Below are 27,447 nucleotides of genomic sequence, written 5' to 3'. Positions count from 1 at the left end.
GGAATGTATCCGGAAACACATCAAAAATGCACCAGACCCCAGTACATCGGGGGCAAAAAACAGGAGAAAAGAAGAAAACAAGCATCTGGAATGCATCCGGAAACGCATCAAAAATGTTTTCACCTTTTCTACTCTATCCAGCATTAAAAAAAAAAAGACAATTCATATATTTTATTTCTACCCAGTTACTGGAGTCTCCTGTGCCACCTGCAGGTGCTGCCATCACCCAGCCCCCTTCTCCTGGCACTCCCAGTCCATGGAGTATTCTGGGAGAGGCTCCCATAGACTTCCCATTGTAGTCCCAGCTGGGAAGCAAAGAGTCGGATCCCAGGCAGAGCAGAGGTGTCGGGACTCCCTCCGCTCTTCTGGGTGGGAGGGGTCACGTGGTTCTCTGCTGCCTTTTCTCCGCACAACTTTCCCTGGAGTTGTCAGATCTGCTCGGAGAGGGTCAGGGGGGACACCTGCACTGAGGACTGCTCTATGGGGACACCAACACTCTGATATCCCACCAGGGAGAAGACATGATCCAGACTGTCCTGCTGGGATCCAAGATCTGAGCTCTGTCTGCACACATCTGGTAAGATCACATCTCCTGATTCCTGGGTTAGGGGGCTCCTTACACACTTCTCTGATCCAAGATTCTGCGAATTAGAAGAAAAAAAAATGGCAGTTGCAGCTCCTGTGCCATAGACAGCCTAAGCTGCTGTGCTGGGGAACTACAAGTCCCAGCAAATCCTGAACAGCCATCTGTATCTGATGTAAAGTTTTTTTGTGTTTAATCGTGATGAGCACTTTGTATCCTTTCTGGAAATATAGAAGTTCTTGACATTTAATGACATCCCATGGACTAATTTATGGCTGCATTCACACCCGGAGCGTAGCGATTTATTGGCGTTTTCCTATTAAGAGTTTTGGAGCGTTTTTAGACTATTACATGCATTTTAAAGCTGCAGGCATTTTTGTTTAGCGAATAGAAAGCACTAGGGAGTGAAAATTAGGCTGGAAAGCAGAAAACGTGCAACCAAACGCACGTAAAACTGCCAAAAAGAAGCTCATGTACTTTTTTTTAACGACGGGCGTTTTGCTTCAGGTGACAGAATGCTCAGTGTGAACAGAGGTCATGGAACTGAATGGGAATTGGCTTGTTAAGCATTTTAGAGCTTTAAGCTTCAAGCAGAACATCGCTCAGGTGTGAATGGACCCAGCTCATTTGGAGGGACTGCCCTTCTTTTGGGACCAAATTCCCTCTGTCCCTCAGCTCTGATGTATAGACACCTATAAAATGTCATGGTATGATGTTTTTTAATGATTGTGCCTGGATTTCATCTTGATGAGCGCTAAGTATCCCTAGTAGATTATGTCTTGACATTTAATGGCATCCCATTGACTAATATATTAATAAAGGACACAGCTCTTGGAGTGGCTGCCCCACTTTTGGGACCAAATTCCCTCTGTCCTTCAGTTCTGATATATAGAGATCCAGAAAAGTTTATGATGTGACATTTTTAATGACTGTCCCTGGATTTACCCACCTGCTGACCGGCCTGTATACACTGTACATATACTGTACATATACTGCGGGGCGGCAGCTCTTCTGGGAAAAATCACATACAGGTTTGACATTTTGCTCTTCGGGGTCTGCGGTGTGTACATGTGCCATCGGAGACCAGCTACTGCTGTGATTGGACACAGCAGGAGCCAATCAGTGGGTCCGGCGACCAGCTGCTGCTGTGATTGGACACAGCAGGGGCCAATCAGTGGGTCCGGCGACCAGCTACTGCTATGATTGGACACAGCAGGGGCAAATCAGTGGGTTCGGCGACCAGCTACTGCTGTGATTGGACACAGCAGGGGCCAATCAATGGGTCCGGCGACCAGATTGACCAGTGATTGGACACAGCAGGAACCAATCAGTAGGTCCAGCGACCAGCTACTGCTGTGATTGGACACAGCAGGAGCTAGTCAGGGGGTCCGGTGACCAGCTACTGCTGTGATTGGACACAGCAGGAACCAATCAGTAGGTCCGACGACCAGCTACTGCTGTGATTGGACACAGCAGGAGCCAATCAGTGGGTCCGGTGACCAGCTACTGCTGTGATTGGACACAGCAGGAGCCAATCAGTTGGTCCGGCGACCAGCTACTGCTGTGATTGGACACAACAGGAACCAATCAGTGGGTCCGGCGACCAGCTATTGCTGTGATTGGACACAGCAGGAGCCAATCAGTGGGTCCTGCGACCAGCTACTGCTGTGATTGGACACAGCAGGAGCCAATCAGTTGGTCCGGCGACCCACTAATTGGACCCTGCTGTGTCCAATCACAGCAGGGTCCAATTTGTGGGTCCGGTGGACCCGATGTCCACTGGAACCCACCGATCATTCACAGGAGAGGCAGAATGACCTATGTAAACCAAGCAGATCGCTGTATTGTTAGTAGGAAAGACAAAGATCCTGTGTTTCTGCTAAGCAGGAACACAGGTCTCTGTCTTCTCACAGCCAAAGAAGCACCCCCCCCCCCCCACAGTTATAAAGCACTCCCTAGGAACACATTTAACCCTTTGATCGCCCCTGATGTTAACCCCTTGCCTGCCAGTGTCATTAGTACAGTGACAGTGCAATTTTTATTAGCACTAATCAATGTATTGGTGTCACTGGTCCCCAAAAAGTGTCACTTAGTGTCCAATTCATCCTCCGCAATGTCGCAGTCCTGCTAAAAATCGAAGATCGCCGCCATTAGTAGAAAAAATAAATTCCATAAATATATCCCATGGTTTGTAGATGCTATAACTTTTCTGCAAACCAATCAATATACACTTATTGGGATTTTTTTTTAACCAAAAATATGTAGCAGATTACATATTGGTCTAAACTGATGAAAATTTTTGATTTTTGTTTACATTTTTTTTATTTTTTTTTATTGGATGTGCTTATTTTTTTGGGGTTATAGCACACAATATAAAAACTGCACAGGTGATCAAATTCCACCAAAAAAAATGTGTCTATTGCCGCGTATACACCGTGTGTAGGCTCCATCGGACATTTTCCATCGGAATTTCCGACACACAAAATTTGAGATCTGGATCTTAAATTTTCCGACAACAAAATCCGTTGTCGTAAATTCCGATCTCGTGTACACAATTTCCGACGCACAGAGTTCCACGCATGCTCGGAATCAAGTGGACGAGCAGCACTGGCTATTGAACTTCATTTTCTTGGCTTGTCGTACGTGTCGTACGTCACCGCGTTCTTGACGTTCGGAATTTACAACAACATTTGTGTGACCTTGTGTATGCAAGACAAGTTTGAGCCAACATCCCTCGGAAAAAAATCATGGATTTTGTTGTCGGAATGTGCGATTGTGTGTACATGGCATATTGTGGGGAAAAAAAGGACATCAATTTTATTTGGGTACAGCGTCACACGACTGCGCAATTGTCAGTTAAAGCAACGCAGTGCCGTATAGCAAAAAATGGCCTGGTCGGGAAGGGGGTAAACCTTTTCGGAGCTGAAGTGGTTAATCTTGAGGACCACTAACTATCCCTTCTGGATTATAGAAGTTCTTGGCATTTAATGACAATGACATATTAATAAAGGACGGAACTCATTTGGAGAGTCTGTTCTTCTTTTGGGACCAAATCTCCTCTGTTCCTCGGTTCTGATAAAGAAAAGTCAACGATGTGAACTTTGTTAATAATTGTTCCTGGATTTAATCTTGATGAGTACTAAATATCCCTTCTGGATGATAGAAGATCTTGACATTTATGCCAATGACTATTATATTAATAAAGGAACTCATTTAGAAGGGCTTTCCTTCTTTTGGGACCAAATCATCTCTGCTCCTCAGTTCTGATGTGTAGAAATCTACACAAATAAGCAATATTTACTTTCTAAAGTGTTACATTACATTCAACTTTTCATCCAGTTGCTACATTATTGCATTTGTTATTTTAACCACTTACGGACCGCCCCACGCCGATATACGTCCTAACTTTGTAGAGGAATATCATTGTAATGGCAGCAGCTAGCTGCCATGACCCCGGTATCCTTTTCTTCGGCCGGCGGTCTGCCTTCAGATAAAAGTGGTCTCCGAGGCGGATTTGCCGCGAGATTACTTTTATCGGCTGCAGGAGAAGGTCCCCGCCATGCTCCGGTGCCAAAAAAAGTTTTGTATTTGGTTAGGGTTATTGTCACTACGGGTAGCATGAGGCGATACCTGGACCCTGCAGAGGTTGCACAGGCAGTCCAACTCCTCCAGGATGGGCACATCAATATGTGCCATTGCCAGAAGGTTTGCTGTGTCTCAAGAGCATTGTGGAGATTCCAGGAGACAGGCAGTCTCTAGGAGAGACTTTCCACAGGGCAGTGGAAGGTCCTTAAAGCGGGTTTCCACCCTAAAGTGGAACTTCCGCTCATCAGAACCCTCCCCCCCTCCATTGTCACATTTGGCACATTTCAAGGGGGAGGGGGTGCAGATACCTGTCTAAAACAGGTATTTGCCCCACTTGCGGGCATAGACTCCCACGGGAGTCTATGCCTCTTCCTGTCCCACCGTGCTGTCTGCTGGGACACACACGGATCCCAGAGACAGCGCGGACCATTCCCATTGCGCTGCGAGACTCACGCATGCGCAGTAGGGAACAAGGAAGTGAAGCTGCAACGTTTTACTTCCTGATTCCCTCACCGAGAATGGCGTCGGCGGCAGCCGAGAGCCGAGCGATTGATCGGCCTCGGCTGCCGACATCGCTGGACCCCGGGAAAGGTAAGTGTCCATGTATTAAAAGTCAGCAGCTGTAGTATTTATAGCTGCTACCTTTTAGGATTTTTTTTTTGTGGACTTTAACCCATCAGCTGGACCGGTATCTGCTCCTTTGTGCCAGGAGAAACAGGATGAGCACTGCCAGAGCCCTACAAAATGATCTCCAGCAGGCCATTGGTGTGAATGTTTCTGACCAAACAATCAGAAATCGACTTCATGAGGGTGGCCTGAGGGCCTGACGTCCTCTAGTGAGCCCTGAGCTCACTGCCTGGCACCGTGGAACTCGATTGGCATTTGCCATTGAACACTAGAATTGGCAGGTCCACCACTGGTACCCTGTGCTTTTCACAGATAAGAGATGGTTCACCCAGAGCACATGTGACAGACGTGAAAGGGTCTGGAGAAGCCGTGGAGAATCTTATGCTGTGTTCAGCATGACCGGTTTGGTGGTGGGTCAGTGATGGTCTGGGAAAGCATATCCATGGAGGGACGCACAGACCTTCAGGCTAGAAAATGGCACCCTGACTGCCATTAGGTATCGGGATGAAATCCTTGGACCCATTGTCAGACCCTGCGCTGGTGCAGTGGGTCCTAGGTTCCTCCTGGTGCGCGATAATGCCCGGCGAGAGTATGCAGCCAGTTCCTGGAGGATGAAGGAATTGATACCATTGAATGGCCTCCACGCTCACCTGACCCAAATCCAATAGAACGCCTCTGGGGCATTATGTTTCGGTCCATCCAATACCGCCAGGTGGCACCTCAGTCTGTTCAGGAGCTCAGTGTTGTCCTGGTCCAGATCTAGGAGGAAATACCCCGGAAAACCATTCGTTGTCTCATTAGGAGCATGCTCCGACGTTGTCAGGCATGCATACAAGCACGTGGGGCCATACAAACTACTGAGGACCATTTTGAGTTGCTGCAATGAAATTTCAGCAAAATGGACTAGCCTGCTAGATCATTTTTTCACTTTGATTTTCGGGGTGTCTTTGAATTCAGCCCTCTGTAGGTTGATCATTTTCACTTCCATAAAACAATGTGGAATCCTCTCATTCCTAACCCAATACCCAGTCCATATCAGTATATCCAGCATGATATTTTTCCCCATTGAGATCTGATGTGTTTTCAAAGTGTTCTTTCAATTTTTTTGAGCAGTGTATTTTACTGATCATTATGTGGGAACTTTTCTTATAGAAAACACATATTTGTAATAACATCAGTAAAATTAGCTTCTGGTTAAAATCTTCAGTTCATCGCCTCCTTCGGAGATGCTGGAAACTTCTTATGCCGCGTACACACTATCGGAATTCTCATCGGAAAAAGCTCTGATGGTTTTCCCGACGGAATACCGCTGGAATTCGGCTCAAGCTGTCTTGCCTACACACTGTCACACCAAATTCCGATCGTTTATAACGCGGTGATGTACAGCACGTACGATGGGACTAGAAAAAGGAAGTTCAATAGCCAGTGGCCAATAGCTTCCGTCTCGTAGTTGAATCTGAGCATGCGTGTCGGAATTGCATACACACGATTGGAATTTCCGATAGAAAGTTTTTCCGTCGGGAAAATTGAGAACATGCTATAAATTTTTGGCTGGAGGAAATTCGGACAGCTATATTCCGATGGAGCATACACGCGGTCGCATTTTCCGATGAAAAGCTCTCATCTGTCTTTTTCTGGCCAGAATTCCGATCGTGTGTACGCGGCATTACGGTGCTGTAAGAGTTAACAGCCACCGTTGCCAGTCTATAAAAGTCACGCCTCTCACCTGCCCCTTTTCTTTCCACCATTCACAGAGCTTCTATTACTATCATCACACAATGCATTGTATTCTGTGAATGGAAGAGGAGTGGATGAATGACAGGATCTCCACTGCCCATTCACAGAATACAATGCATTGCCCATTACATGCTAAACTTCAGTTTTAATGGTCAGGTTCAGGTTAAGCTTTTGTTTGAAGGTTTAGGGGCCAAGTTGGATTGAGGGTTTAGCCCGAGAGCTAGGTGTTAGTGATAGAGGTTATGTTGACTTTTGGGGTTAGGCATTAGAGTTAAGGCAAATCGCTTGTCTGCAAGTGATTTACCTTAACGCCTAACCCGAAATGTCAACAGAACCATTAACCTTAAAGATGAAATGCAGTGTACAGTGGAACCTTGGTTAACGAGTAACGCGGTTAATGAGCGTTTTGAAAGACAAGCAACTTTTTTTTTTATTCTGACTCGGTTTGCGAGTGTTGTCTCGCAAAACGAGCAGAATTCAAGCTAATGGTGTGTGCAGTACCGCATTTGGCCAGAAGTGCGGGGGTGCCAGGGACACTCAGAATGGTTCAGAGCCATTCGAAAATACTCAGAAATACTCCTTTCCTGAGTGTTTCCGAGCCTTTCCAAGGCTTTTCCGAGTTCAGCCGAGCTGTCCCTGAGTATTTCCGAGGCTCTCCGGTACCCCCCACCTCTGGCCACATACGGTATTGCATGTACTAGAAGTCAATGCGGAGCAAATGATCTTTGTTTCCATTGACTTCTATGGGGAAACTCGCTTTGATATACAAGTGCTTTGGATTACAAGCATTCTCCTGGAACAGATCATGCTCGTAATCCAAGGTTCCACTGTACACCTATAGAACTGTCTTTTGCCCCCACCAACCAATCATCAATAAAGTAACATTTAGTTTTTTTGAGACTCAGTGATGTCATCACTGGGTCCTGGGTATGTCTGCTGTTCTATAGTGGGAGGGGCTAGCAGACTCCTGTAAACATCTCAGCACTTATATAAAAAGTATTATATGGAAGAACACATTTCTGACATCCCTTTAGATGTGCATGCTTCTCTTTGCTGGCCACTGGGTGTTGCAGACTTTAGCAATGCAATCTGCTAATGATCCAGGGGTCTCAAACTGGCAGCCCTCCAGCTGTTGTGAAACTACAAGTCCCATCATGCTTCTATATAAAGTGAAAAGGCCAATCAGTGCACACACATAAAAAAAAAAAAAAAATGACTGCAAGCTGAACACCTAAAGGAGCAAATCACAACACCTCAATAATATAATATAAAGTTAAATGGTGCAGCACAAATAAAGTCCATGTATTAGATGGTCAGTTAATAATGCAGAGAGAAAAGATGAGGCCACCACGTGATGAAGGCAATCTTCTTATCAGAGTGACATATCCTTCCACCAATAAAATATACTCTTACCGAATAAGATGGACCATTGAGTACTCAAATGGTCAAAAAGGCATAATCCTATATACAGGATGGACAAAAAGAGCAGCACCAATCCACAGGTATAGGCAGGGGCGGACTGACAACTCATGGGGCCCCCAGGCAATAGGAGATTTTGGGGCCCCCAGGCAATAGGAGATTATGGGGCCACACAGTACACACACACACACACACACACACACACACACACACACACACATACAGTATATACACACAGACATACAATATACACACACAGTATACACACACAGAATACACATACACACAACTGAAGGGTACTGGAGAGGGTACTGGAGAGGCGGGGCAGCTACAATCTTGGGATTTTAATATAATATATATATATATATATATATATATATATATATATATATATTATTTAAAAATATGAATTAGGAATGGAATTTCTCGAGTCACTACAGTGGAATATTTCCAACTGGGCAACGACACGCATAAAGGGATGTTTACAATAGGATGTGGTAATACATAGGGTAGTATGTATATAACAGGTATAATAAAGCTTAGGTATTTATATGGTAGATTTTGAAGGCCTTCACATGTACTTTATGGGATTTGTGATGCAAAAACCACTGATGCCTGGGTCAACCTCTTCCATTGGCAGTTGGCCTCATCCATTATATAATATGGGTTTTGTCATTTACCGCTCAGTTATAAAGTTTCCCAGCAGTTGGTGAAGAGTGAGAATTTTAGAAATTATTATAATATTATTGTTATTATTATACAGGATTTATATAGCGCCAACAGTTTACACAGCGCTTTACAATATAAAAAGGAGACAATACAGTTATAATACAATAAAATACAAGAGGATTAAGAAATTAGAAATGGAAATAAAGATTTTTATATAAATTTTAATCTATAGTCCTTATAGAGGAAGTAAACCCTGATGGGTGCTACGTCCTCTTTGATTCTCTGCAAAGGTAAAGCATAATGGACCACTATGCATCGCATAGTAGTCCATTATGTGTCACTTACCTGACACAGGAGCCAGCGAAGTCACCGCTGTCCCCTGTAGTCCGGAGCCTCCATCTTCTCGGTGGGTCTCGCTGCTCCAGCGAGTCATTCGTCGGAGCCGCGATGACGTCACTCCCGCGCATGCGCACGGGAGCTGCCACTTGCGGCATATTGCCGTTAACTGCGGTGCGCATGCGGCGTAGACAGCGGTGCCTGTCTTTCGTAAAATATCTCCTAAACCGTGTAGGTTTAGGAGATATTTCTTGGACCTACAGGTAAGCCTTAATCTAGGCTTACCTGTAGGTCAAAATTGGTTGTAAGGGTTTACAACCACTTTAAGTGCAGTGCTGCGAATGTGGGCTGCAGGAGGGACACTGGACCAAGACTGGCACGTCCCTAGAAGAAGTTGTGATAGAATCATTGATAAAAATTGATTCATCAGCAAATGGTGACAATGGGTTGTCACAAATAAATAAATGTTACCAGACACTGATTATTCCTTTGAAGAATAGCAAAGCATTTATTGGTGGTGAACGTGGGTGGCACTTTGGTGAAAGCTGGTGGGTCTTTACATTTTACAAATATGCCCCAATGTTGAATTCACTGTATTTGCTTAATACACATTAGATAAAATTAAATCTACCCACTGAAAACTGAATATAAGCAGATACTGTGCAGAAAAGGATACGATTGGATTTATATTGTCCAATAAAGCATAAGAAACATTATTTGTAAAGTGCATCAGCTCATAGTAACAAATCACATGCATTTTTTATTGGTGGATGCAGTTTTTTTTTTTTTTTACTTTGCCTGATGAAAAATGGATATGTTACCCTCAAGATAATACATTAGCAGTGTATAGAGCAGAGTTAGTACTAGACAATGGAACATTAGCAGTTCCTATACCATGTATGCTGACATGCGGGGGTGTTCATAGTATCTGTGATGGAATGGGTACTGTGCTCTATGTGAAATTCTGGTCAGAGTTGAGGAATTTTATGAGCAGAATTCTGAATAGTCTTTATAATAGCTGAGCATTGTGACATTGTGAAGGAATGTTCTTGGCAATGAAATGCTTCAAATGTTCTTCACTGTTCATATAGTGAATGTCAGATGGGTGGCATTTTGTTCTGAGATGAGGATGGGTGCTGGGTTTAGACAGATGAGGCTGGCTGCTGTGTTTGGGAAGAGATGAGGCTGGTTATGGTGTGTGGGCAGAGAGGAGGCTGGGTGCTGTGTGTGAGCAGAGGTGAGGCTGGGTGCAGGTGAGGCTGTGTGCTATGTGTGGGCACAGGTGGAGCTGTGTGCTGTGTGTGGGCAGAGATTAGACTGGGTGCTGTGTATGGGCAGAGATGAGGCTGGGTGCTGTTTGTGGACAGAGATGAAGTTGGGTGCTGTGTGTGGGCAGAGGAGAGGCCGGGTGCTGTGTGTGGGCACAGGTGAGGCTGTGTGCTGTGTGTGGGCACAGGTGAGGCTGTGTGCTGTGTGTGGGAAGAGATGCGGCTGGGTGCTGTGTGTGGGCAGAGATGAGGCTGGGTGCTGTGTGTGGGTAGAGATGAGGCTGTGTTCTGTATTTGGGTAGAGATGAGGCTGAGTGCTGTGTGTGGGTAGAGATGAGGCTGTGTTCTGTGTGTGGGTAGAGATGAGGCTGGGTGCTGTGTTTGGGAAGAGATGAGGCTGGGTGCTGTGTGTGGGTAGAGATGAGGCTGGGTGCTGTGTATGGGTAGAGATGAGGCTGGGTGCTGTGTGTGGGTAGAGATGAGGCTGGGTGCTGTGTGTGGGTATAGATGAGGTTGGGTGCTGTGCGTGGGTAGAGATGAGACTGGGTGCTGTGTGTGGGTAGAGATGAGGTTGGGTGCTGTGTGTGGGTAGAGATGAGGCTGGGTGCTGTGTGTGGGTAGAGATAAGGCTAGGTGCTGTGTTTGCGAAGAGATGAGGCTGGGTGCTGTGTGTGGGTAGAGATGAGGCTGGGTGCTGTGTGTGGGTAGAGATGAGGCTGGGTGCTGTGTGTGGGTAGAGATGAGGCTGGGTGCTGTATGTGGGTAGAGATGAGGCTGGGTGCTGTGTGTGGGTAGAGATGAGGCTGGGTGCTGTGTGTGGGTAGAGATGAGGCTGGGTGCTATGTGTGGGTAGAGATGAGGCTGGGTGCTGTGTGTGGGTAGAGATGAGGCTGGGTGCTGTGTGTGGGTAGAGATGAGGCTGTGTGCTGTGTGTGGGTAGAGATGAGGCTGGGTGCTGTGTGTGGGTGAAGATGAGGCTGGGTGCTGTGTGTGGGTAGAGATGAGGCTGTTTGCTGTGTGTGGGTAGAGATGAGGCTGTTTGCTGTGTGTGGGTAGAGATGAGGCTGGGTGCTGTGTGTGGGTAGAGATGAGGCTGGGTGCTGTGTGTGGGTAGAGATGAGGCTGGGTGCTGTGTGTGGGTAGAGATGAGGCTGGGTGCTGTGTGTGGGTAGAGATGAGGCTGGGTGCTGTATGTGGGTAGAGATGAGGCTGGGTGCTGTGTGTGGGTAGAGATGAAGCTGTGTTCTGTGTGTGGGTAGAGATGAGGCTGGGTGCTGTGTGTGGGTAGAGATGAGGCTGGGTGCTGTGTGTGGGTAGAGATGAGGCTGGGTGCTGTGTGTGGGTAGAGATGAGGCTGGGTGCTGTGTGTGGGTAGAGATGAGGCTGGGTGCTGTGTGTGGGTAGAGATGAGGCTGTTTGCTGTGTGTGGGTAGAGGTGAGGCTGGGTGCTGTGTGTGGGTAGAGATGAGGCTGGGTGCTGTGTGTGGGTAGAGATGAGGCTGGGTGCTGTGTGTGGGTAGAGATGAAGCTGTGTTCTGTGTGTGGGTAGAGATGAGGCTGGGTGCTGTGTGTGGGTAGAGATGAGGCTGGGTGCTGTGTGTGGGTAGAGATGAGGCTGGGTGCTGTGTGTGGGTAGAGATGAGGCTGGGTGCTGTGTGTGGGTAGAGATGAGGCTGGGTGCTGTGTCTGGGTAGAGATGAGGCTGGGTGCTGTGTGTGGGTAGAGATGAGGCTGGGTGCTGTGTGTGGGTAGAGATGAGGCTGGGTGCTGTGTGTGGGTAGAGATGAGGCTGGGTGCTGTGTGTGGGTAGAGATGAGGCTGGGTGCTGTATGTGGGTAGAGATGAGGCTGGGTGCTGTGTGTGGGTAGAGATGAGGCTGGGTGCTGTGTGTGGGTAGAGATGAAGCTGTGTTCTGTGTGTGGGTAGAGATGAGGCTGGGTGCTGTGTGTGGGTAGAGATGAGGCTGGGTGCTGTGTGTGGGTAGAGATGAGGCTGGGTGCTGTGTGTGGGTAGAGATGAGGCTGGGTGCTGTGTGTGGGTAGAGATGAGGCTGGGTGCTGTGTGTGGGTAGAGATGAGGCTGTTTGCTGTGTGTGGGTAGAGGTGAGGCTGGGTGCTGTGTGTGGGTAGAGATGAGGCTGGGTGCTGTGTGTGGGTAGAGATGAGGCTGGGTGCTGTGTGTGGGTAGAGATGAGGCTGGGTGCTGTGTGTGGGTAGAGATGAGGCTGGGTGCTGTGTGTGGGTAGAGATGAGGCTGGGTGCTGTGTCTGGGTAGAGATGAGGCTGGGTGCTGTGTGTGGGTAGAGATGAGGCTGGGTGCTGTGTGTGAGTAGAGATGAGGCTGTGTGCTGTGTGTGAGTAGAGATGAGGCTGTGTGCTGTGTGTGAGTAGAGATGAGGCTGTGTTCTGTATGTGCTGTATGTGCTTTACTGGTAACACAAGTTGATATTGTGTATATTTTGTCTTGACTTCCATCCTGGTTTTCTATCATCACATTGGCTGCTCGATGTAAAACGAGACGTCTGTCTGCTCCATAGTTGTCAGCGTTTAATCTGCCCTCCAGGAAAACCTCTTTATGATGACTGTTTGAAAACTTTTGACAACTATTTTTGTCACTGATCTCCCTGACTGTGTATAAGGGGATCCCTTTCCCGTGGTGTCATGGTGTCATGGTGTCAGGTCGTCCTTCATGTACCGCAGGAAGAAGACGTTAATGGCTTCATGCGCAATTAGAAGTGGCAGGTGCGCAAACCTGACATGTTATCTTCCCAACAAAGACAACTGAATTCAACGCCACAAGGCAGGGCGGCAGAAGACACAAAGCACAGCTTACTTTGCTCACATTTTTTTTGAGATAATTAAAGGAAAATTACAGTGTTTGTATCAATCAGCACTCATTTTGAAGAATGTTTTTTTTGGCCTGAGGCTTTTTTTGCTTTTGGTTTCACAGTGTTTCTCCAACCTAAAATATGTCTCAAATATGTCCCCCTAATTCTTCACCTTTTAACTCTTACGACTTTGTAGTGTTTTTTGTATATATTTTCTTAAATTGTTATAGTCAGGACTAAAAAAAAATATTTGTATTCGGGGTAAATACAAGAGATGTACCAAATATAATGCAAAAGTTGGCATACCTTAGCCGGGATTCGGGAATGGACGATTCGAATCTTGGCCAGTTCAGCAGGAACCGGCAAAGATTCGGACCGTGTGTGGGCAGGCTGAATGTACCCAAGTTGATTGATTGATCAACTTGGGTACAACTAGCAACTAGATTTTACATGCGATTATTGCTAGCGGCTGTTTTAGCTGCTAGCAGTAATCAATCCGTTCACAAAGCTGCAGCGGCTTCCCCCACTGGGAGAACACAAAGACTCCGCAGGAGGGATTCCCCCATCAACTCATGGTTGCAGGAAAATCGCCCCATCTATGGCAGGCCATGCGGTCCATGTGTTGGTAGTGTAACTCTCCCTCTATAGCAGCCAAACCTTTTGAAGAGGGAGGGCCACTTCAGCGGCTTGGTAACCATTAGCGGGTTACAATGAGAGGAGGGGGAATGGATGACAATGACAGGCCCGTGTCCACTCAGCATGTGCAGAGCAGACACAGATACAGCCCTCTCCCCTCCATGGGCCCTCCAATCCTAGCCATCCCAGATGGAAGGGGGCGGATCCCCTTCTGTTTTTCTTTTTTTGGATTGAGGGTAGACGGGTGTAAACATACACAAATCGGTTTACGTCTGCCGTAGAGGTGAATGGAGGGATAACTGCTGGGTACTGCTGGCTGCCTCCCCTGGGTGAGCATGGCTGCTGGGTACTGCTGGCGTTTGCTGTCCCAGTTGGCGTGCATTTGGTATCCCCCTGCTTGTGACAAGATGACAGGAGGCGGCGCTATACAGGAAGCATCGGCTCTGCTTACTCTAGTGCTGACTCCATTGTTCACATTGATGCTTGAGGGTGGCGGGTTGGGAATCTGCGATCTGGGCTTGCCGACCTACCATCCCTGAGCAGGTGGTGGCGGGCCATATCAGAGGGGGAAGCCGTGGGCCAACAGTTGGACACACACCCCTGTTCTATAGGAACCCTTCTTCTTTTCCATTGCAGGTAAATAATGCATTTCCTCATTGAGTTTTTGACAAAGAAGGCGTGCAGGCTGTCCGACATCCACAGAAGGCTACAGAATGTTTACGGTGATGACACCATTGACAAGAGTAATGTCTGACTCTTGTCAATGGTATCATTCCTGCAAACACTCTGTTCCCTTGTGTGAATGTCGGACAGCCTGCACCCCTCCTTCGCCAAGAACTTAACAATGCTATGTTGCTTCTGCTTGTAATCTGTTATTTACCTGCAATGAAAAAGAAGAAAAATTACTATAGAGCAGTGGTCTCCAAACTGCTGCACGGGGTCCAGATGTGGTCCTTTGCTTGCTTTTATCAGGCCCTTAGGGCACTGTTCCTCCCTTTGACATTAACAATAGTGATGGACGAACGTTTCGCCCGGCGGTCGTTTCGCGGCGAATTTCCGACTTTCGCCGTCCGCGGGTTCGAACGCCTTTTTCCGTCGTTCGCCCCGGCGGACTTACGTGTTTAATGTATACAAGAACTTTAACCTTTCGTGACACGTTTATCATGTGTTACAGGACAACCAATTGAGACATGACAGCTCATGGACACTTGGACATTCCCCCTAACCTATAAATACACCCGATCCGGTGGCCATTTTACATTCTTTCTTCTGTCACTGTAGGGAAAGGATCCTGTGTGGAGTAGGGACAGAGAAAACGCTAGCTATTTGGTACACAAAAGTTCTTTTCAGGACTGGTATAGGTGTTAGGTCAGCAGCCTGAGTTTCTTTTGTCAGTTTAGATAAAGGGACAGAGCGCTGTATGCTGCTATTTTAGGGACAGCTCAGCCAGATTAGTCTTTCTTCATCATCATCATCATCATCATCATTAGCTGTTACTATCAGGTCCACAAAAGAGCTGTTCCAGCTAATCGTTCCAGCCTACTCTTTTTTGCCAATTTGTATAGGGACAGGCAGGAAGCAGTGTGTCAGGCAGTGAGGATAATTTTAAAGACTTGCTGTTACTATTAGTTCCACAAAGGTTCTTTTCAGGACTGGTATCAGTGGTACGGTAATAGGCTTGTACACGTATAATATTCTTTCTTCCAAATATAGAAAGAATATTATACTTGACTGCTGCCCTTCTGCTGCAGTCTGCTAATCATTCACAACTCACTTGTTCCACAAAGCTCTTTATCAGGACTGGTAACTTGGTCTGTCTAGGGTGCTACGGTACATAGGCTTGGGTGCGGTACAGTCTGCTGTTCTGTAAGGACCGCTATCGGTCCACAATACATAGGGTTGCCGTGCACTACTGCTGACCGCTGCCCTATACTGCAGCAGTCCTTCAGCGGTATAGGGACTGACGCACAGTCTGCTAAACACTAATACACAACCTGCTTGGTCCACAAAAGTTCTTATAAGGACTGGTAACTTGGTATAGGGTGCTACGGTACATAGGCCTAAGTGCGTTACAGTCTGCTGTTCTGTAAGGACCGCTATCGGTCCACAATACATAGGGTTGACGTGCACTACTGCTGACCGCTGCCCTATACTGCAGCAGTCCTTCAGCGGTATAGGGACTGACGCACAGTCTGCTAAACACTAACACACAACCTGCTTGGTCCACAAAAGTTTTTATAAGGACTGGTAACTTGGTATAGGGTGCTACGGTACATAGGCCTGAGTGCAGTACAGTCTGCTGTTCTGTAAGGACTGCTATCGGTCCACAATACATAGGGTTGCCGTGCACTACTGCTGACCGCTGCCCTATACTGCAGCAGTCCTTCAGCGGTATAGGGACTGACGCACAGTCTGCTAAACACTAATACACAACCTGCTTGGTCCACAAAAGTTCTTATAAGGACTGGTAACTTGGTATAGGGTGCTACGGTACATAGGCCTGAGTGCAGTACAGTCTGCTGTTCTGTAAGGACCGCTATCGGTCCACAATACATAGGGTTGCCGTGCACTACTGCTGACCGCTGCCCTATACTGCAGCAGTCCTTCATTGGTATAGGGACTGACGTACAGTCTGCTAATCACTAACACACAACCTGCTTGGTCCACAAAAGTTCTTATAAGGACTGGTAACTTGGTATAGGGTGCTACGGTACATAGGCCTGAGTGCGTTACAGTCTGCTGTTCTGTAAGGACCGCTATCGGTCCACAATACATAGGGTTGCCGTGCACTACTGCTGACCGCTGCCCTATACTGCAGCAGTCCTTCAGCGGTATAGGGACTGACGCACAGTCTGCTAAACACTAATACACAACCTGCTTGGTCCACAAAAGTTCTTATAAGGACTGGTAACTTGGTATAGGGTGCTACGGTACATAGGCCTGAGTGCGTTACAGTCTGCTGTTCTGTAAGGACCGCTATCGGTCCACAATACATAGGGTTGACGTGCACTACTGCTGACCGCTGCCCTATACTGCAGCAGTCCTTCAGCGGTATAGGGACTGACGCACAGTCTGCTAAACACTAACACACAACCTGCTTGGTCCACAAAAGTTTTTATAAGGACTGGTAACTTGGTATAGGGTGCTACGGTACATAGGCCTGAGTGCGTTACAGTCTGCTGTTCTGTAAGGACCGCTATCGGTCCACAATACATAGGGTTGCCGTGCACTACTGCTGACCGCTGCCCTATACTGCAGCAGTCCTTCAGCGGTATAGGGACTGACGCACAGTCTGCTAAACACTAACACACAACCTGCTTGGTCCACAAAAGTTTTTATAAGGACTGGTAACTTGGTATAGGGTGCTACGGTACATAGGCCTGAGTGCAGTACAGTCTGCTGTTCTGTAAGGACCGCTATCGGTCCACAATACATAGGGTTGCCGTGCACTACTGCTGACCGCTGCCCTATACTGCAGCAGTCCTTCATTGGTATAGGGACTGACGTACAGTCTGCTAATCACTAACACACAACCTGCTTGGTCCACAAAAGTTCTTATAAGGACTGGTAACTTGGTATAGGGTGCTACGGTACATAGGCCTGAGTGCGTTACAGTCTGCTGTTCTGTAAGGACCGCTATCGGTCCACAATACATAGGGTTGCCGTGCACTACTGCTGACCGCTGCCCTATACTGCAGCAGTCCTTCAGCGGTATAGGGACTGACGCACAGTCTGCTAAACACTAACACACAACCTGCTTGGTCCACAAAAGTTTTTATAAGGACTGGTAACTTGGTATAGGGTGCTACGGTACATAGGCCTGAGTGCAGTACAGTCTGCTGTTCTGTAAGGACCGCTATCGGTCCACAATACATAGGGTTGACGTGCACTACTGCTGACCGCTGCCCTATACTGCAGCAGTCCTTCAGCGGTATAGGGACTAAGAGTTTTGTCACAGGGTGATTTAAAAAATGACAGGCAGAGGAAGAGGCAGGCCCTTCCGCAGGGGTGGTAGGGGTAGGGCAGGAGCAACAGCCTTGAGCCAAAGTGGGAAGTTGCAGAAGGTGCGTTCAATTACTTTAAAGGACGCACCAGACTTGGTTGAGTGGCTCACTCAGCCTTATTCTTCTGCACCCTCCTCATCCTCTCGATCTGCACCCTCTTCTTCACTCTCTGCTATGTGCACCCCCAAAGACACTACCACCAACAACACCACCACCACCACATACCTTCCGCTTGAGTGCAAATGGGGGCCTTCATGCTCCAGTGTTTTAATAGGGACCCCCGTATAAAAAGCATGAGGGTCAAGGACCAGTACTGGGTGGCAACGTACTTAGATCCCCGGTACAAACACAAAATGGCGGAAATGTTACCGCCGTCGCAGAGGGCTGTCAGAATGCAGCACTTCCAGGCCTTGCTTCGAGAAATGCTGCATTCTGCTTTTGCGTGCGCTGGCAGAGGAGCAATTCCCACTCCCAGAGAAGGATTTGCGGGTACCAATCCAACAGCGCCTGCAAGAAGAGGCCGGTTTGAAGATGTGTTGGTGACTTCGGATATGAGGTCATTCTTTCAGCCGACCCATCGACAGGTGTCATCCGGATCCAGCATCAGGGAACGCCTAGACCGTCAGGTGTCCGACTACATTGGGTTAACGGCCGATGTGGACGCTCTGAGGAGTGATGAACCCCTAGACTACTGGGTGGGCAGGCTTGACCTCTGGCCAGAGCTTGCCCAATTTGCAATCGAACTGTTGGCTTGCCCCTCATCCAGTGTCCTGTCCGAAAGGACGTTCAGCGCAGCAGGGGGGATTGTGACCGATAAGCGTACTCGCCTAGCTCACGACAGTGTTAACTACCTCACATTTCTAAAAATGAATGAGGCATGGATCTCGGAGGAATTCAACACATGTGATCAGTAGACCATGTATATGTCTATAAACAATTTTTGGAATCAAGCACACAGACCTTCTTAATTCATTTGGCTCACTTCCCTGACCCAAAAAAGCACACCGTACTATATGCCCCTACCCTCCTCTTTGAAGAGGTTGAGCGGTGTCATATTTCTACTGGGGCTGCTTATTATGAGGGGTTCCCACCATCCCTGTGCTGTGCTGACTTCCTCCTGGGTGTTCTTATTATGAGGGGCTCCCACCATCCCTGTGCTGTGCTGACTTCCTCCTGGGGGTTCTTATTATGAGGGGATCACACCATCCCTGTGCTGTGCTGACTTCCTCCTGGGGCTGCTTACGGTGCTGCTGTCAGCGCTGTATGTCACGGAGCTGCTGTCAGCGCTGTATGTCACGGAGCTGCTGTCAGCGCTGTATGTCACGGAGCTGCTGTCAGCGCTGTATGTCACGGAGCTGCTGTCAGCGCTGTATGTCACGGAGCTGCTGTCAGCGCTGTATGTCACGGAGCTGCTGTCAGCGCTGTATGTCACGGAGCTGCTGTCAGCGCTGTATGTCACGGAGCTGCTGTCAGCGCTGTATGTCACGGTGCTGCTGTCAGCGCTGTATGTCACGGAGCTGCTGTCAGCGCTGTATGTCACGGAGCTGCTGTCAGTGCTGTATGTCACGGAGCTGCTGTCAGCGCTGTATGTCACGGAGCTGCTGTCAGCGCTGTATGTCACGGAGCTGCTGTCAGCGCTGTATGTCACGGTGCTGCTGTCAGCGCTGTATGTCACGGAGCTGCTGTCAGCGCTGTATGTCACGGAGCTGCTGTCAGCGCTGTATGTCACGGAGCTGCTGTCAGCGCTGTATGTCACGGAGCTGCTGTCAGCGCTGTATGTCACGGAGCTGCTGTCAGCGCTGTATGTCACGGTGCTGATGTCAGTGCTCTGTATTACGGTGCTGCTGTCAGTGCTCTGTATCTCCTGCACCCTCTTGTTTGCCTACCCTGGTCCCTGACCTTCCCTCTCCTCCATTGCCTTCATTAGCTCCATAGTCCTGAATTGTCAGAACAATTTCCCAAATAAAAAAAAAATGCTTGTAGTTATCGATCCCAAATTCACCTCATACATGTATTATGCTATTGTCCAGGTGGTGGGACTACGTGCTACCCCCTAATAATTACCCCGTGGCCGCAAATTCGACCTAAAGGTTTGCGAAATTCGCCTCCCATTGAAGTCAATGGAGCCCGCGGCGAACGGTCGTTTTCGCGAACGTTTGTGTCCGTTCGCGTTTCGCGTTCGCGAAACGTCCCGTCGGAAGTTCGTCCATCACTAATTAACAACAGGACATAATTCTTCCCACTGACAACAATGACAGAACACTATTCCTCCCACTGACACCAACGATGAGGCACTATTCTTCCCATTGACACCAATGATGGTACACTATTCCTTCCACTGACACCAACAATGAGGCACTATTCCTCCCACTGACACCAATGATGGTACACTATTCCTTCCACTGACACGAATGATGGGCTATATTCCTCCCACTGACACCAATGATGAGGCACTATTCTTCCCACTGACACCAATGATGGTATACTATTCCTTCCACTGACACAAATGATGGGGCATTATTCTTTCCATTGGCAAGAATGATGGCGCACTATTCCTCCTACTGACACCAACGATGAGGCACTATTCCTTACACTGACACAAATGATGGTACACTATTCCTTCAACTGACACGAATGATGGGGCACTGTTTCTCCCACTGACACCACCGATGGGCTATATTCCTCCCACTAACACCAATGATGGGGTACTATCCCTCCCACTAACACTAAACGATGGGACATAGTTTCTCTAATACCATAAATAGGACATTGTTCGCTAATTCTGAAGCCAGGGCCTTTTCTACTCCCAATGACCACAGTCTGGCCCCTCTAAAGTCTGAAGAACAGTACACTGGCCCTTTGGTTAGAAAGTTTGGAGACTCCTGCTATAGAGGAAGTTTTCTCTACCAACGTGAAATTTGAACAGACAATGTAAGATAATAATAAAGGTATGCACACTTTTACATTACTCCCTGTACAGCTCTATAGCTGTACTTCTCCTATAGATCACAGGACTGCAGTTTGTTTTGCACTCTTGTGACCGGTTTTCAACAGAGAGCGGGCTGAAGTCCACGCTCTGCTGATGTCACAGAAGTCGGACCAGGCAGCGTGTCATCACGACAATGGAAGTTTGGATGCGCCAGACACCTGGACCCACACCCGGCTCAGCCTCTCAGTGAGCCGCTGAGAGCTTAAGCTGGCCGTTCCACCCTCCCTCAGCTCAGTGATCCAATGAGCAAGGAGGGAGCAGAGCAGAGAGCTGCTGACTGACAGTCTGCAGCTCTCTGCTCACTGATCCGGGAGAACCGAGTGACCGTTGGTGTATAATTGCTCGGTTCTCAGTGCAGAGGGGCCGGGGGACAGATGCAGCATCACACCTAGGTAAGTATAAAACTGCAAAAAAGCACAAACTCATACTTCTCTTTTAAAGTCCCCCGCTACAGCAGAGTGCCCTTTGCATAATATTCCCTATATATATTATTCCCTGCCACTAACTGTACAGGGTGGCAGCAGGGCTAGAGCTGGAGCAGTGACGGATGAAGTTCTGTCCTAGTGCTGGGGCAAACATACAATTGGTTGCTAGGATGCCAACGGTCCTAGAAACTGTCATGGAGAAATATAGTGCAAAGGAGGTAACCTGACTCTAGCTGTTGGTCAGATGAAAAGCTGTAGTGGACTAGATCTTGCCATAGTTTGGGGACCCCCTGCTCTAGAATGTAGGGAGTTCACAGGAAAAATATGACGCCATCATCTGACGCCATCATCTGACTTTGTAGAGGCTGCAAAAGTCAGGCTGAACCTGGAGTTTCTAATGCCGTGTACACACGGTCGGACTCTCCGACGGGAAATGTTGGACGTGAGCTTGTTGTTGGAAAGCCTGACCGCGTGTATGCTCCATCGAACATTTTTTGTCAGAATTTCCACCCACAAAGAGAGCAGGTTCTCAGATTTTCAGCCAACTTCACTTTGTTGTCGGAAAGTCTGATCGTGTGTACACAAGTCCGTCGCACAGAAGTTCATGCATGCTCTGAATCAAGCAGAAGGAGCCGCACTGGCTATTGAACTTCCTTTATCTTGGCTCGTCGTACGTCTTGTACGTCACCGTGTTCTCATGTTCATAAATGTTGGTCAACATTTGTGTGACCGTGTGTATGCAAGACAAGTTTGAGTCAACAACCTTCGAACAAAAATCCAAGGTTTTGTTGGCGGAAAGTCCGATCGTGTGTTCGCGGCAAAAAAGTTATAAGAAGCCACCGTTTCATTACCATTGCCAGCAACCGTGTAAAAACAAGATATGAGCTTTGATGGAGTTGACTTTCAATGAAACTGAGGACATCCTCATATAACTACAGATTTGCCTCAATAATGATCTCAGTCTTCCATTTGGTCTTTTGTTCCTTTCAAACCCTGGACATAATGAAGGGTGCAATATGCGTCACTTTTGTTCAAAGTAAACCGATAAACCGCACCTCGTGATTTCCATGGCAATGGGCTCTGTTATTTAACAAAAAAGGGAAACATTTTATAAGACTTTGATAAGTGACCCCTTTGAAACGTTATTTTTATTTTTTGAAACATAGGGCTTCTGATTCCCCCGTATGACACACCCACAGTAGGAGTTTGCTTTTTTTTTGTTTCACATTGAGAAATTTAATGATTCCAAGTATAGATCTGGTGTGATGGAAACTCATGTTTGTGCTTTGATTAAAAGTCCTGTGATGGTTTTCTTGGTAATAATGAACACCGGCTGTACTGGTCCAAGCTGGGTGTGTGTGAACCCTAACAATGAACTTCTCCTGTTTGCTTCCTTTTGGTCTGTTCATATACATTTAAAAGAGATTTTTTTACCGTATATCTGTTCAATAAGTGGAAAAAATACTTGTTGATAATTGTCAGAAATTCAGAGCTTTCCTGCGCACACGTCTAGTGTTATCTCAAGAAGTCTAATTAGCCTGCCTAGGTCTCATGCTGGAACTACAGATTAAAGAAGGTCTTAACCTTTAGGAGAGACTTCCCTTCTCTCCATTCCTCTCCACTACTTCTCCACTGCCAGAATAGGGCTGTCCATTTTTGATTGAAGCCTGAGAGCCAAGATTTCTCGGCCAACATCAGTGCTAGACCAAATACGCTTCTGGAAGAATGGTCAAACATTCCCATAGACACACTCCTAAACCTTGTGGACAGCCTTCCCAGAAGAGTTGAAGCTGTTATAGCTGCAAAAGGTTGGCCAACTCAACCTTGAACCCTACGGATTAATGTCCCATACACACGGCCAGAATTTCTCGGCCAACATCAGTGCCAGACCAAATGCACTTCTGGAAGAATGGTCAAACATTCCCATAGACACACTCCTAAACCTTGTGGGCAGCCTTCCAAGAAAAGTTGAAGCTGTAATAGCTGCAAAAGGTTGGCCAACTCAACCTTGAACCCTACGGACTAATCCCCATACACACGGTCGGACATTCCGACCACAAAATCCGTCAGATTTTTTCAGACGGATTTTGGCCCAAACTTGTCTTGCATGCACACGGTTGCACGAAGTTGTCAGAATTTCCGATTGTCCTGAACGAGGTGACGTCAAACACGTACGTCGGGACTATAAACGGGCCAGTAGCCAATAGCTTTCATCTCTTAGTTTATTCTGAGCATGTGTGGCACTTTGTCCGTCAGAATTGTCTACACACGATTGGAATTTATGTGATCGGATTTTGTTGTCGGGAAAATTTTAGATCCTGCTCTCAAACTTTGTGCGTTGGAAAATCCGATGGAAAAAGTCAGATGGAGCACACACACAGCCGAATTTTCCGACAACATGATCTGATCGAACATTTTCCATTGGAAAATCCAACCGTGTGTACAGGGCATAACACTGGGATTCCATTAAAGTTCATGTTTGTGTAAAGGCAGGTGTCCCAATACTTTTGACAATATAGTGTATATTTGTACCATAATTTAAAACAGTTTATTGATATTAATTATTTTTATTCTGCATTCCAAAGTCTGTTTTTTTTTTTTTTAACATATGACCAGCAGCAGAGGAATAGAAGCTCCTCCAGCTTATGTTTGCTTTCAGACAGGCTGGGAAAGAGCTGGGTCATGTGATAGTTGTATATCGACTAGGAAAAAGGTACTTTGATTTTTTTTTTATTAAAATAATTACAGTGCCATTATCCAAATACAAAAAGGGACAATGTAAATTAAACAGTGTGTTTGGTATCATTTAATGTGGTTGTAAACACTTTACAACCACTTTAAACTACAGGCAAGCCTATAGTTACCTGTAGCTGCACGGTTTAGGAGATATCCCTGTATTTGCATGTGCCGACGTCGACTAAGTAATTCATAATGAGCTAGTATGCTATGCATACTAGCTCATTATGCCTTTATCTTGCAGGATGGTTTTTTTTTTCAGGAAGGTTTACAACCACTTTAACTATTAGCCACTGAGGCATTACCTCACAGTACATCAAATTGTAATACATTGCAGATTCCCAGTTCTTGATGTGGTGGCTGCATTAGCTTTTTTTTTTTTCAGACTAAGTACATTTTCTTCAATTAAGCCTCATACACACGATCGTGCTTTGTACAAACTTTCCCGTGGATTTTTGTACAAAGGGCGTCGGCCCTGAACTTGTATTGCATACATACGGCAGGACTTTTTCAGCCAACTTTCACCAAATCACGTGGTTTTTCTGCTTTTTACCGCTACCTTTGGTCAACTTCTGTATTGTTGTCTGATCTTTTGCATTGGTTCTGAGCATGCGTGTTTGTACTTTGTACAAAAGTCAGATGGTTTTCTGTACACACGATCGGACTTTGCTCCATCGGACTTTTGTTGCCGGAAAGTTTGTCCGTTCGCACAGCCAACAAAAGTCAGATGAAAACCGAAAAAGTTTGTCCGATGGAGCATACACACGGTCAAACAGCTAATTTGTATGTTTGTTGTCAAAAAGTCTGATCGTGTGTATGGGCCTTTACATAAAAACATCTTGAGAGTGTAATGCCCCATGCACACGATCAGACTTTCTGACAACAAAACCGTGGATTTTTGTTCAAAGGTTGTTGGCTCCAACTTGTCTTTCATACACAGGGTCACACAAATGTTGGCCAACAATTACAGACGTGGGAACACGGTGACATACAAGACGTACGACGAGCCGAGAAAAAAGAAGTTCAATAGCCAGCGCGGCTCCTTCTGCTTGATTCCGTGCATACGTGAACTTTTGTGCCTCGGACTTGTGTACACACGATCCGAAATTCCAACAACAATGTTTTATTGGCGGAAAATTTGAGAACCTGCTATTTGTTGGCGGAAAGTCTTACAACAAATGTTCCATGGAGCATACACGTGGTCAGACTTTCAGCCAACAAGCTCACATCCAACATTTGTTGGCGGAAAATGCCATCGTGTGTACGGGGCACAAGATGAAGAGCCAACAATTGGAGCTCCTGATAAAAGTACTTTATTGATAAAGGGTACAGTGTCCAATTTACAGCAGTTTACATATTTGGGTAAAAAAACCTTATCCATATTATTATTATTATTATTATACAGAATTTATATAGCGGCAACAGTTTTTGCAGCTCTTTACAACGTTAGGGCAGACAGTACAGTTACAAAACAATTCAATACAGGAGGAATCAGAGGACCTTGCTCGTTAGAGCTTACAATCTAGGAGAAAGGGTCAAGTGATACAAAAAAGGGTAATAACTGCGGGGAGTGAACCGATGAAGAAAATTAAAGTACAGTTGTTAGGTGGAGGCAGGATAGCCTTCTCTCTCGGAAGAGGAACATTTTCAGCGATCTCCTAAAAGTGGATAGAGTTGGAGATAACCTGACAGATTGGGGTAGGGACTTACATAGAATGGGAGAGGCTCTGGAGAAGTCCTAGAGGTGAGCATGGGAGGAGGTGATGAGGGAGTTAGAGAGCAGGAGGTCTTGGGAGGAACAAAGAGGATGATTTGGTTGGTATTTTGAGACTAGGCTAGTGATGTATCTGGGGGCAGAATAGTAGATGGCTTTGTAAGTTATTGTTAGTATTTTTAATTTAATTTGTTGGGGCGAGTGGCAGCCAATGGAGGGATTGGCAGAGAGGGGTAGCAGGCGCTAAGCGGTTTGTAAGGTGAATGAGTCTGGCAGCAGCATTCATGATGGACTGAAGGGGGGAATAGCCTATTTAAAGTTAAGCCAATGAGGAGGGAGTTGCAGTAGTCAAGGTGAGAGATAAGAGATTGAATCGGGAGCTTTGTGGTTTCATTGGTTAGAAAGGGACGTAGTTTGGAGATGTTGTGGAGGTTGAGGCGGCAAGTTTTGGAAAGCGATTGGATGTGGGGCCGAAAGGGGAGTTGAGAGTCCAGGATAACACCTAGCACCCTGGTATGTGGAGACGGGTGGATGGTTGTGCCGTTGCTCTTGACAGAGAAGTCAGGGGAAGAGGCACGTGGGAGAGGAAACATTTTGAGCTTGGTTTAGGACAAGTTGAGTTTGAGGAAGTGGTGTGACATCCAGACAGATATGCTATGGCTATGAATAAGTTTTTTTTTTTTTTACCAAAACACTTAAGCTGCTGTAATTTGCACACTGTACCCTTTATCAATAAAGTACTTTTATCTGGAGGACACGTTGCCAACTTTTCATCTTACACTCTCATACTGTTTTAAAGAGGAAGTAAACCCTGATGGGTTTACTTCCTCTTTGATTCCCTGCAAAGGTAAAGCATAATGGACTACTATGCATCGCATAGTAGTCCATTATGTGTCACTTACCTGACACAGGAGCCAGCGAAGTCACCGCTGTCCCCTGTAGTTCCGAGCGTCCATCTTCTTGGTGGGTCTCCGTGGGTCTCGCCGCTCCGGAGCTGTGATTCGCCGGAGCAGCGAGGATGTCACTCCCGCGCATGCGCACGGGAGCCGACACTCGCGGCATGTCGCCGCGATCTGCGGCTTACCCAGTGCGCCTGCGCCGTAGACAGCGGTGGCTGTCTTCAGGTAAATATCTCCTAAACCATATAGGTTTAGGAGATATTTCTTGGACCTACAGGTAAGCCTTAATCTAGGCTTACCTGTAGGTCAAAGTGGTTTGTAAGGGTTTACAACCACTTTAAGTACCAGGAAGGCATGGCAAACTTTGGAGCACTGTTGGTCTATCTCCATGGGGAATTAACCTAGGCGTATATCTTCATTTGTGGACAGAAAAACATCTGTTGATCTCGGCAAATCTTCGATATGCTTGTTATGCTGCGTACACACGACCGGACTTTCCGGCAAACTAGGTCCAACGGTCTTCCCAACGGACATTCGGCAGAGTTCTGACGGACTTTCTGAACGAACAGACTTGGCCACACATGAACGGACTAAGTCCATTTGAAAGTCCGTTCGTTTTGAACGTGATGATGTAAACGGGACTAAAAAAGGAAGTTCAGTAGCCAATATCTTCCCTTGCATCATATTTACCAGCATACAAACTAATGGTTTTCCAGATAGGAATTGAGTCCGTCGGACAGATTTGAAACATGTTCTATTTCTAGGTCCATCTGATTTTCTAAACGAAAAACAAACAGATTAGCCCACACACGATCGGATTGTCCGACGGACTGATTCCGTCGGACCTAGTCTGCTGGAAAGTCCGGTCGTGTGTACGCGGCATGACTTTCACTGAACTCATATCTAAGACAGCTTTGAACAGATCTCTATTTTACTATGTTTTACTTTTCACCTAACATTGATTGTCGATGTTAGAATCTTTTGAGCAAAGTG

The 27,447-nt window shown here is 46.8% G+C and overlaps 1 protein-coding gene across 2 annotated transcripts in view; it reads left to right on the top strand.

The window, feature by feature from the left end:
• Positions 1-309: 309 nt before the first annotated feature.
• PRSS23 (serine protease 23) overlaps positions 310-27,447 on the top strand; it is a 95,730-nt gene continuing 68,592 nt past the window's right edge. Inside the window, exon 1 of one of the 2 annotated variants that reach the window (XM_077485028.1) lies at positions 310-577. The gene's annotated coding sequence lies outside the window, so the exon portion shown is untranslated. The remainder of the gene's footprint in view (positions 578-27,447) is intronic. The other variant, XM_077485027.1, reaches the window with a different exon arrangement.

Source organism: Lithobates pipiens, unplaced genomic scaffold, assembly GCF_037356315.1.
Source record: "Lithobates pipiens isolate NorthernLeopardFrog02 unplaced genomic scaffold, aLitPip1_a1.2 Scaffold_17, whole genome shotgun sequence".
Lineage (NCBI taxonomy): Eukaryota > Metazoa > Chordata > Amphibia > Anura > Ranidae > Lithobates > Lithobates pipiens.
Note: the sequence above shows the minus strand (reverse complement) of the source record. Positions and strands in the feature narration are given on the sequence as shown.